This window comes from Nannospalax galili, unplaced genomic scaffold (assembly GCF_000622305.1).
Source record: "Nannospalax galili isolate Female #2095 unplaced genomic scaffold, S.galili_v1.0 scaffold307, whole genome shotgun sequence".
In the NCBI taxonomy this organism is placed as follows: domain Eukaryota; kingdom Metazoa; phylum Chordata; class Mammalia; order Rodentia; family Spalacidae; genus Nannospalax; species Nannospalax galili.
In genome coordinates, this window is record NW_008359625.1 from 6,442,314 (window position 1) to 6,454,772 (window position 12,459).

A 12,459-nucleotide genomic window follows, 5' to 3' on the forward strand; every position below is an offset into this window, starting at 1 on the left:
CAGCAGCTAGCAATTGTCAAGTTCCTCAGCAGGAGCTGTGCCTTCTTGCCTACCTCCTCCCTCCATGCTTAGATTTTGCCTGGTTTGGGCTTGTGCAGGTCTTTTGTATGCTGTCACAAGCACTATGAGTTCATAGGTGCAATTGTCCTGTTGTATCTGGAGAACAATTTCCTTATATTCATCAACTACCTCTGGCTCTAAAATTTTTTTGCTCCCTCTTCCACAATGATCCCTGAGGATCATTAGGAGGAGAGGGTGTGATATAGGGTGTCACATTTAAGTCTAAAAACACAATAATCTCTTGTTTTCTGCACATTGAACAGTTGTGGGTCTCTGTGTTAATCACCATTTCCTGCAAGAAGAAGCTTCTCTGGTGTGAGTTGAAAGATGTACTAATCTATGGGCATAACAATAAGTCATTAGGGGTCAGCTTAATACTATGTCCATTTAGCAGAATGATAGTAGTAATACAGCCTGTGACCTGTCTAGCTACATGTTCTTGACCCCAGTAACAGTGCCAGGTATGGGCTCCATCTTGTGAAGTAAGCCTTAAATCCAATCAGAAAGTGATTGGGTACTCCCATAAAATTCATGCCACTATTACACTATATATATGTAGGCATATCTAGTCAGGCAGTCATTATTGTATCTCAGGGTTCACAGCTGGGTAAATTGATGATTACATTTCTTTTCTGGTAGCTTGCATAGACAGTACTAAAAACAATCATTCTGAGGTCCCCAAGACTCATTTCTCTTCTGGTACCTTCCAGCACTAAGAAAACTAGTCAGTTGAGATGAAGCTTTGGGCTCAGTGCTACCTTGATTTCTCCATATTTATTCTATGACTCAGGTATGTAGTGTTGTCAACAATAGGGTCTTACCATCTAGTTCTGCAGGGTAACAGATAGCCAGTATTGGTTGAGGATCTGTGAGACCCCTCTTTATGGAGTCAATTCCAAAAGAGGGAGTCCATTCTTGGCATTGGGCTTTTATCTGCTAGCCTGTTGTACCTGGTAAGGCATTGCCCCCCTGTTACCGAGTAGCTCCCTTTAAACTTTTTATATATATGGATATGTTTATATTTCAAGAAGTTTCTACAATAGTAGTTTTTCATTTGACTTTTTCCAAAAGGCCTTTAGTGTTAGTTATCCCACCCCATATCTCCTTCTCTACCCTGCCCTTCCATTCCCCACCCTACTGAATACCTCCTAATCCATTATTCCCCTATCCCCCTTTATGTCACTGAATTTTGTTTCCCCTCTCAGGAAGCTTCCCAGGAAGCCTCTCACCCCCATAGGCCCTTACTAGTTTCCTAACTTCTATGGATTTTCCAGTTGAAACATGTATATCCAAAGATGAAGGCTAGCATCCATATGTGAGAGAGAACATGTGGCATTTGTTTTTCTGAGTCTTGGGGACCTCAGAATGATTGCTTCTAGTTCCATCCATTTGCCTGTGAATTTCATAATTTCATTTTCCTTAACAGCTGAATAATTGTCCATTGTGTCAATGTACTACATTTTCATTATCCATTCATAGGCTGATGAACATCTGGATTGCTTCCATTTCCTGGCTATTATGAATACAGCAGCAATGAGCAGGTATCTCTGTAGAATGATGTAGAGTCCTTTGGGTATATGCTCAAGAATGGCATAGATGGATCATGTGGTAGATTTGTTTTTAGCACTTCTAAAAAAAATTTATTTTATGTGTATGAGTGTTTTGCCTGCATGTATATAAGTGCACCCGTGCATTCAATTCCTGTAGAGGCCTGAAGAGGGAATTGTATCCCCTGGAACTGGAGTTACAGATGGCTGTTGGTTTCTGTGTGGGTGCTGGGAACTGAACCTGGGACCTCTGCAAGAGCAGCCAGTGCTCTTAACTGCTGAGCCATCTCTCCAGCTCTATTTCTAGTTTTTTGAGGAACTCCTACACTGATTTCCATAGTGGCTGCACCAGTTTGCACTCCCACTAGCAGTAATAAGGATTTCCCTTTCCCCACATGCTCACCAGCATTGTCATCATGTTTTTTTGTTTGTTTGTTTTGTTTTGTTTTATCTTAGCCATTCTGACTGGGGAAAGATTAAATCTCAAAGTAGTTTTAATTTGCCTTTTCCTGATGGCTAAGGATGCTGAACGTTAAAAAAATATTTCAGCTATTTGCATTTCATCTTTTGAGACATCTCTATTTAGTTCCTTGCCTCAATTTTAAATTGGGCTGTTTGGGTTTTTAAAAAATATTTTGTTTTTTCTTAGCCGGGCATGGTAGTGCACGCCTTTAATCCCAGCACTTGGGAGGCAGAGGCAGGTGGATCCCTGTGAGTTCAAGGCAAACCTGGTCTACATAGTGAGTTCCAGGACAGCTGGGGCTACAGGGAGACCCTGTCTCAAAAAGACAAAAAAAAAAAACCAAAAACTTGTTTTTTTGTCTCCCTGTACCCCCAGCTGGCCTGGAACTCACTATGCAGATCAGGCTGGCCTCAAACTCAGAGATCTGCCTGCCTCTGCCTCCCAAGTGCTGGGATCAAAGGCGTGCATTACAATGCCTGTCTGGTTTTTAATTTATTTATTTTTATTTTATGTGTATGAGTGTATTACCTGCGTGTATGTAAGTACACATGTGTCATTTAATACCCACGAAAGTCAGAGAAGGTTGTCAAATTCCCCTGGAACTGGCCACAGTTGTTAGCCATCAGGGTGCTGGAAATTGATCCTGGGTCCTCTGCAAGAGCACCCAGTGCTCTTAACTGCTGAGCCATCTCTCTAGCCCTGGTTGTTTGGATTTTGATATTTAGTTTTTTGAGTTCTTTGAGGATTCGAGATACTAACCCTCTGTCAGATGTATCGTTGGTAAAGATTTTTTTATTCCATTTTGTAGGCTGCCTCTTAAATTATGGTGTGCTTTGTTGTACAGAACCTTTTCAGTTGCATGAGGTTTCTTTTGTCTAATGTTGGTCTTAATGCCTGTGCTATTGGAGTCCTGTTCAGAAAGTCCTTTCCCATACCTATAAGTTCCAGTGTATTCCCTACTATTTCCCCTATCAGATTCAGGGTATCAGATTTATGTTGAGGTCCTTGATCCACTTGGAGTTGATTTTTGTGCAGGATGAGAGATAGGAAGTTTCATTTTTCTACCTGTAGCTATGCAGCTTGACCAGTACCATTTATTTAAGATGCTATCTTTTCTCCAATATGTATTTCTGGGCCCTTTTTCAAAACTCGGGGGCTGTAAGTGCATGGACTTAAATCTGGGTCCTCAACTCTATTCTCTTGACCAGTGTGTCTGTTTTAATTCCAGTACCATGCTGCATATATTACTATAGCTCTGTAGTATAATTGGAAATCAGGGATGGTGATGCCTTCAGCTCCTCTTTTGAGAACTTGTAGAACACCAGTCCAGGTCTTCCTGACTTTCAAAGTCTCCATTGAAAAGTTAAGTGTTATTCTGATGGGCCTGCCTTTATATGTGGTTTGGCCTTTTTCTTTTGTAGCTTTCAATATCCTTTCTTTGTTCTGTACTTTTACTGTTTATATTATTATGTGACATGGGGAGTTTCTTTTCTAGTCCTGTCTATTTGGTGTTCTGTACCTCTTGTACTTTGGTAGACATTCTTTTGTTAGATATGGGAAGTTATCTTCTATGATTTGGTTGAAAATATTTTCTGTGCCTTTGACCTGGGTCTCTGCTCCTTCTATACCTATGATTCATAGGTTTGGGCTTTTATAGTGTCCAAGAGTTCCTGCACCTTCTGTTCCTAGGGATTTTTTTTTTTCAGACTTAACATTTTCTTTGACTGTGTGATCCAATTTCTCTATTTTTGTTTTCAACCCTTGATATTTTCTCTTCCACTTCATCCATTCTATTGGTGAGATTTTCCATTGCATTTTTTATTTCACTGACTCTCATTAAATTCTATGTGTTGGATTGTTTGTATTTCATTCAAGTGCTTGTTCGTGTTTTCACAGTCTTCATTCTCAGTTTATGCATGTCTTCTTTGAGTTCCTTGACAATATTTAAAATTACTATTTTGAAATTGTCATGTGCATCAGCTAAGTCACTCTTCTCCAGACATTAAGATGGGTTTATTAATTTCTGGAGGAGACGTATTGTCTTGGTTATTCATGTTGTTTACATTTTTCCAATGGGACCTAGGCATCTGGAGTTAGGTTGTTGGTGTTGTTTCCTGGTATTGATCTCTGGTCTCACCTTTGTTGAGTGGGTTTTTGTTTGCTCTTACAAACAAAACAACCCCAACTTGTTGGGTTGTAGACCACTTGAGTAGTTCTTGGGTTTTAGTCTTAGGGTCCTCTGTGTTGATGTTCAAGTGGAGTGTCAGGTGGGTTCCTGGCACAGCTGCACTTCTGAGCCCAGGAACAAATCTTCTGTGGAGTTAGAAAATTCTCACTGCTAATCCTCAAAGGTCTGGAGAATTGAGGGTCTCAAGGGAGCCAAACAGTTCCAGCAGTGATGAGGGATGGATGAGTCATCACAAAGAATTTTTTTTTTTTTTTGTCTTTGAGACAAGGTCTCCTTGCAGCCCCAACTGGCCTGGAACTCACTGTGTAGACCTCGCTGACTTTGATCTCACAGAGATGTGCCTGCCTCTGCCTCCTGAGTGCTGGGATCAAAGATGTGCACCACCACACCCAGCTTCTCATAAAGAATTCTTAAAGCCTGCTGCCTCAAATATTCATTTGCCTGGACCTCAGGGTGCTGAAACTTTTGACTTTTTCATTCATGAAAGTTTTACAACACCAAGACTGCAGGTTCTCTACAGAGAGCATATCTTCAAAAGCTTCAGTGTAAAGCTGAACACAGTAGCATAATGCCTGTAATCCTAGCAATTGGGAGGCTTGAGTCAGGTGGATCATAAGTTTAAGTCCAGTCTAGGCTACACAACAAGATTCTGTTTCAAAAGTTTTTTTTTTCAATGTGGCTGCCAAACACAGTATTGCTCATGTTGGATCATAAGAAATTTGGGATTAGATAGGTATTCCAGATCTGGTAGTATATTCTTTGAGTCCATGCTTTTAAAACTTTTCTGAAAAAGTTAAATAGTATAGAGATTCTCTGGTGGTAAAGTAAAATTATCCTGCAAAACCTTCTCCCAGCATCTAGTAATAGGAAATAATTTTCTATCCCATTTAGTCGAGTTTTGCAATATGCCTCCCCCCCCCCTCTCTCGTCTGTCTCTCACTTTGAGACAACACCTGTCTATGTAATCCAGGCTGACCTCAAACTCATGATTCAACTGCCTCTGTTTTCTAAATGCTGGGATTACAAGTGCATATCACTATAGTTAGCTCCGAAATATATTTTGAGGGATGGGATAGATGACTCAGTGGTTAAGAGCAGCCTACTTTTACCGAGAACCCAAGTTTGGTTCCCAGCACCTACATGGTGGCTACCAACTGTCCTTAATTCTAGTTCCAGGGGATCCAATGCTGCCTTCTGGCCTCTGTGGGCATTGTATAACATAGGTGTACTTATGTGCAGGCAAAACACTCATACACATAAAATAAAGATAAATGCATTAAAAATGCCCATGCCTTTAATCCCAGCATTTGGGAGGCAGAGACAGGCGGATCTTTGTGAGTTCAAGGCCAGCCTGGTCTACATAGTGAGTTCCAGGATAGCTGGGGCTACAGGGAGACCCTGTCTCAAAAAGACCAACTTTCTTTTTCATTTCTACTATTGTTTGTCTTTAATCTTTTATCATGTTTTTTTGCTTTTGCTTAGAAATAATTCTTCCTAGCCAGGTGGTGGGGCACACCTTTAATCCCAGCACTCTTTTTGAGACAGTGTTTCCCTGCAGCCTCAGCTGGCCTTGAACTTGCTATGGAGACCAGGCTGGCCTCAAAATCACAGAGATCCATCTGCCTTTGCCTCCTGAGTGCTGGGACTAAAGGCATGCGCCACCACACCTGGCGAAATAATTATTAGGTTTCTAGAACCACTGTTTTGATTTTGTTTAGTTCTTTTATTTCAGCACTTACTGTACTATTTTTTTAACCTTCTTTAGATTTGTTTTTATTTGTATGTGTCTAGAAATAATGTTTAGCAAAGTTTCCATCTTTTTCTTTATATTTTAAGTAAAGGCTAAAAATATATCTTAAGGAGTTGAAGAGATGATCCAGTGATTAAAGTGCTTGTTGTGTAAGTATGAGGACCGGGTTGTGATCCCTAGAGCCTGTGAAAATGCTGGATAGAGGTAGCAGTCTGTCTATAATTCCAGCCTAAGAAGGTTGATGAAGACAGGGGAGCCCCAGAGAAAGCTGTCTAGCGAGACTAACCAGATCAGGGTTTGATTGAGAGATTCTGCCTCGTTAAATAAGGTGGAAGAGTAGGGAAGGACGATTCCCAACATAAACCACATAAACCTTGGGCCTTCACATGCATGCCCACATATGTGCATACACATCCATATACATACATGCACCCACACATGCAAACAAATACACATGTACAGCACACACACACACGCATGCACGCACGAAAGAAAATGGAAAAAGAAAAAAATTAAAGACTTTTAGAATTGGTTGCTATGATGCATACCTATAATCATTGCATTTGGGGAGGTTGAATCAGGAAGATCACCAGGAGTTTGAGGACCACCTAAGGTCTTAGTTAGTCCAAGGCCTGCCTGGTCCACATAGCAGGACCCTGTCTCACAAGAAAACTATTTTAGGCTATATTCTACAAGTTCTGGTAAATAACATTTTAATTTTCATTCAGTTTTAAGTACATTGTAGTTTATATTGTAGCTTCTCTAATTCATGAATAACTTAGGGAAGCATTTAAAAGTTTTTCAAAGCGGACATTTAAAGAATGTTATTATTAAAAAATTTTTTTATTATTTTTATTTTATGTTGTGTGTGTATTGCCTGCATGTAGGTAAGTGCACCTGTGTCGTGCAATGCCTGCAGAGGTCAGAAGAGGCTGTCGGATCCCCTGGGACTGGAGTTATGGACAGTTGTTAGCTGCCATGTGGGTGCTGGGGTTTGAACCTGGGTCTTCTGCAAGAACAACCAGTGTTAACTGCTGAGCCATCTCTCCAGCCCTAAAATTAATTATTTTTATTTTATGTATATGGATATATTGCTTGCATGTGATGCAATGCCTGTGGAAGTCAGAAGAGGGCATTGGATTCCCCTGGAACTAGAGTTACAGATGGTTGTTAGCTGCTATGTGGGTGCTGGGAATTGAATCCAGGTCCTCTGTAAGAGCAGCCAGTGTTCTTAACTGGTGAACTATCTCTCCAGCCCCACACAGTAGAGATTTTTTTTTTTAGTTATCATTTTAGCTGGACATAATGGATAGTGCCTGTAATCCCAGTGTTTGGGAATCTGAGGTAGGAGGATCACCATGAACTCTGGGCCAGTCTGGGTTATATAGTGAGTTCCATTCCAGGGCAGCCTGGGCTGCAGAGTAAGACTGTATCTCAAAACACATCCCCCTGAAAATTATCTTTTTGATTGATTTCTAATGTATTTGCATCATACTGTCAAAAATAAGATCAAAGCCAGATGTGGTTGTGCACAACTTTAATCCCAGCACTCAGGAGGTGGAGGCAGGCAGATCTTTGTGAGTTTGAAAACAGCCTCGTCTACATAGTGAGTTCCTTAGCAGACAGGCCAACAGTGAGATCCTGTCTCCAAAAAACAATAAAATTAGACCAAGGTTTTGTGTGGGGGTTGGGGAACGTGTGTATAAGTGTTCATGTGTGTGTGTCCATGCACATGGAAGCCAGAGGTCAACCTCAGGTATCTTCTTCAATCTCTCATCACTGTCACCTTTTTCTTTTAACATTAAATTTTTATTTTTAAAAATTGTGTGTCAGTCTGCCTTCTGTCTGTGTGTATGTGTGTGGGCATGCACATGCCATGGCATGCATGCAGAGATCAGGGGACACCTTGCTGGAGTTAGTTCTCTCCTTCTACCATGTGGATATTGGGTTCTAACTTGAGTTGTCAGGCTTGGTGAGAAGCACTTTATCTGCTTTAGCCATAGTATCTTATAGCCCTTTTTCTTTTGAGACAGGGCTTCTCACTTAACCTTTAGCTCACCAGTTGGCTAGACTAGGTAGACAGCAAGCCCCAGGGATCTGCTTATCTGTGCCTCTCCTAGGACCACAAACATGTGTCACCACTTCTGGCCTTTTATGTGGGTGCTGGGGATTGAACTCAAGTCCTAATGCTTGTCTGGCAAGCACTTTACTGCCAGCCATCTCCCTAGTCCCCCAGAGCACTTTTTAAAATTAGGTTTATTGTGCATAGAATAAAACAGTTTGCAAGCTGGGAGACCCCAACCCAAGTGATGAGAAACTCCATTCATGGCAGTTGTGGCCCAGTTTATAGAGTGCAGAGGAGGAAATGTTTTGACCTTTGAAAAGTGATTTTCTGTTATTCACTAACATTCTTTTTAAGCAAGCAGAACTGCTTAAACTTATTTCTCTATAGCTAATTGGCTTAATTTTATTGAATTTTGCTGCTAAGGACATAAAATTTATGGTTTGTGTTTTCTTTATAATTAGAACTAGAGTTTCAAGTAAACAGGGTGGCAAGTTTTGGTGAACGTGGTTGTTAGCCTTGGGTCTGTCTGAAGTGTGGCCTCCATTTTTATTTTTTTCCCAGTCCCCTCTCTCATCTGTTTTTTTTTTCCTCTTATGTCAGTTGCCACATGTTGCCTTTTCCATAGACATTCATATGTCAAAAACTAGAATCACAATAGATCATCAATGATTCTTCATACCATGGTTCTTCAGTCCTCACAGAGGTCCTTGTTAAGTTAGTGGCTGCTGACCAGACTTCTGAGAGGAGATTTTGTGCAAGGAGGGTATCCATATGACCAATAAGAAGATAATCCAGGAGTTAAAAAAAAAATCTACCAAGCCGGCTGTGGTGGCACATGCCTTTAATCCCAGCATTTAGAAGACAGATGCCACATGTTGCCTTTTCCATAGACATTCATATGTCAAAAACTAGAATCACAATAGATCATCAATGATTCTTCATACCATGGTTCTTCAGTCCTCACAGAGGTCCTTGTTAAGTTAGTGGCTGCTGACCAGACTTCTGAGAGGAGATTTTGTGCAAGGAGGGTATCCATATGACCAATAAGAAGATAATCCAGGAGTTAAAAAAAAAAATCTACCAAGCCGGCTGTGGTGGCACATGCCTTTAATCCCAGCATTTAGAAGACAGAGGCAGGCAGATCTCTGAGATCAAGGCCAGCTCGGTCTACATAGTGAGTTCCAGGCCAGCTGGGGTCACAGGGAGACTCTGACTCAAACAACAACAACAAAAAACTGAAAACAATCTGCCAAACAAGGTACCTACCATCCAGGATTTGATCAACTAAATTGTGTTTCCCTCATCTAGTGGATACTTGGACCTCCTGTTTCAGATTGCTAAAATTTAAATGTCCATTCCTGACTCATTGATAGAAGAAGCATTTTTTTTTCAATATGACCATTTTCTTAAACATTATATTTACTAAGATTCTGGCAATAGCTTTATATAACAAAATGTAACGCACTAGGCCAGCGACTCAACTTGTTTATGGTAAGTCTTAGCTTCCATATGAAGCTGTTAAAAAAAACCAAATTTGATTTTTACATGCAAATATCTTGACAAGCATTCCATTAAATACAACAATAAGTTCAGAGAGCAAGTAACAAAGATAAACTTTGCAACGTAAACAAAATTCAGACAAAAAACAACGAAGAAGAGTTTACTGGTTACAAAAATTTCCTGACTGGCCAAAACCTTAATAGTATAAAGCATGTGTTTTAGAATCTTTATCTGTCAAGTTCAAAAAGTATCAGTATCTATTTGAAATAATTCCTCTCCAAAGCAAAAATGTACTAAAAATGAACTCAAATAGTATAACACATATTAATGCTAAAAACCATTCACTTATTATTGAACTGGAGGTAACTTTCAGAGCTTTGGGGATATTCTCATGCTTCAGAGGGCTGCTTATCTCTAGTTCACTCAAAGTAACATACGACAAAGTCTGAGACTCTTTCTTAGCTCATTCAAGGGCAGGACTGTTGTTACCCAGCCCTGACCTCCCCAGGAATCATGGCTACTATAGCCACAAAAGTAGAATGTGTGGGGCTGGAAAGATGACCCAGTGGTTAAGAACACTTGCTGCTCTTGCAGAAGACCAGAGTTCATTTTCCAGCACCGGTGCTGGGTGGCTCACAACTGCCTGTAACTCCAGTTGCAGGGGATCAGACATTCTCTTCTGACCTACTCGGGCACCCACACACATGTGAGCATGCTCGGATGGACACACACAGACAGACACAGAGTTCATCTAAAATAAGCATATACATAAATGAAAAGTTAACAAAGCTTTTTTTAAAAAAAGAATATGTGAGGATCAATGGCATGTTACCCTGCTAGCGAAAGAGATAGCAAAGAAATACCCCTCCTTAAAAGTTCCTTCCCTCAGTAAGTAAAAGTATGCAAGGGGAAAAATTAGAATGCATTTATCTGTAAAGGAAGGATTTTGAAATATTAATGGAATCACTACTTCAAATTTTTAACCGGTCATTTTTGAGCCATCTCATGGGCCCGATGAACAGTTTTAGTCAGATTTCCTGGCTTGCCATTCCTGTGTCTTTTGTGAGGTCTTTGGGTGTTCCACTGAACTTTTTATTTGGCCCACAAAGCAATAGGGCACAAAGGCTCTTCATAACCGAGCTGTGGTGCTGACTTCTCTCAAGTTTGTATCAAGTAGTCCAATCTTATTCATAGGACAGTCAGGCTAGAAACAAGCCCAGCTCAAAGTTTATCAGAAGCCTATGGTTATCAGGTTTTTCCATGAATTTCTTGTAATTTTGAATCACAACTGCTTGAAAAGCTTTCAAGAAAACATCAGAGTAAATCAATAACTGCCCATGGAGGAGAAAAGACTTAAAGTGCTATGAGAATTCGTTTTAATGCAACTGATAGGTAAATTTGGTTATTTCTGTGATAGACAACATTTTAAGATGATTAAAATTACAATTGCTGGGAGGCAGGAGAGATGGCTCAGTGGTTAAGAGCACTGGCTACTCTTGCTAGAGGACCCGTGTTCAATTCCCAGCACCCACATGGTGGCTAACAACCGTCTATAATTCCAGTTTGTGTCCCAGAGACCTGGTTCCTCCAAGGGGCAGGGCCTGCTGTGGAGAATGGACTGCAGAGGGTCTTCTGGGAGCCCCCAGGAATGGCGGGTGCAGCCGTGGAGAATGCGGCTGGCTTGGGGAAAAAGATGGCCCTGGTGTCTCCCCCGTGTCTCAAGAGGGGGCATTTACCAACCTGGACCAAGACTGGGGAGACTGTGGTCAGGTGCGGAAGACCGGTGGCAGCCCGCCATGCAGAGCTGGGTGCTGGTGCAGTGTGCATTATTCTCTGTAAGTGTCTCCACTCCCCCCACCAAGATATGAACTATAATAAATTCACACAAAAATATATTATATGGTTTGTCTGATAGCACAAGAGATGCTGAGAGAACTCTGGCAACACAGTTCCAGGGGAATCCAACACCCTCTCTTCTGATTCCAAGGGTATTGCACCACATGGGTGCACTTACATCCAGGTATTACATTCACCCACATAAAAAAAAAAAAAGAATTACAAAACTGATGTTATGTGACAATAAGATTGACAGATTTCCATTAATTTTAGACAATTTTCTGTTACATGTATTACATGTATAGATATAAATATAAAGAAGTGTAAGTAGAGGCTGGGGAAATGGCTCCATGGATAAAGTGCTTGCCACACATGCATAAAGATATGAATGTGTACACAGCACACATGTAAAAGCAGGGCACAGCAGCACATGAATTGGTGAGCTCCAGGTTCAATGAAGACAGCCTGTCTCAAAAAATAAGGTAGATTTTCAAAGGTCATTAGTGTTATCTCTCTCCACATACCCTTTTCTCTACCCTGCCCTCCCATGTCCCACCCCATTTATCCCTTCCTCTTTCCCCCTTCATACCACTTGTGTTCTATCCCCCTTCCATTGAAATCCCCCATAACTTCTTACTCTTACTAGTTCTATGAGTACTCCATTTTGAACACAAATATCCCAATTTCAAATCATATGGGAGAGAACATGTGATGTCTTTCTGAGTCTGGAGTACCTCACTCAGAACAATTATTTCTAACTCCATTCATTTACCTGTGAATTCTGTAACTTCATTTTACTTAACAGCTGAATAATATTCCATTGTGTAAATGTACCACATTTTCATTATCCATCAGTTGATGGACATCAAGGCTGTTTCCATTTCATGGCCATTTTGAGTAAAGCAACAGTGAACGTGGATGAGCAGATTATCTCTGTAGCAGGATATAGAGTCTTTGGGAATATGCCCAGGAGTGGTTTAGAAAGTTCATATGGTAGATCTATTTCTATCTTTTTGAGAAACCACTGCACTGATTTTCAATATGGCTGCA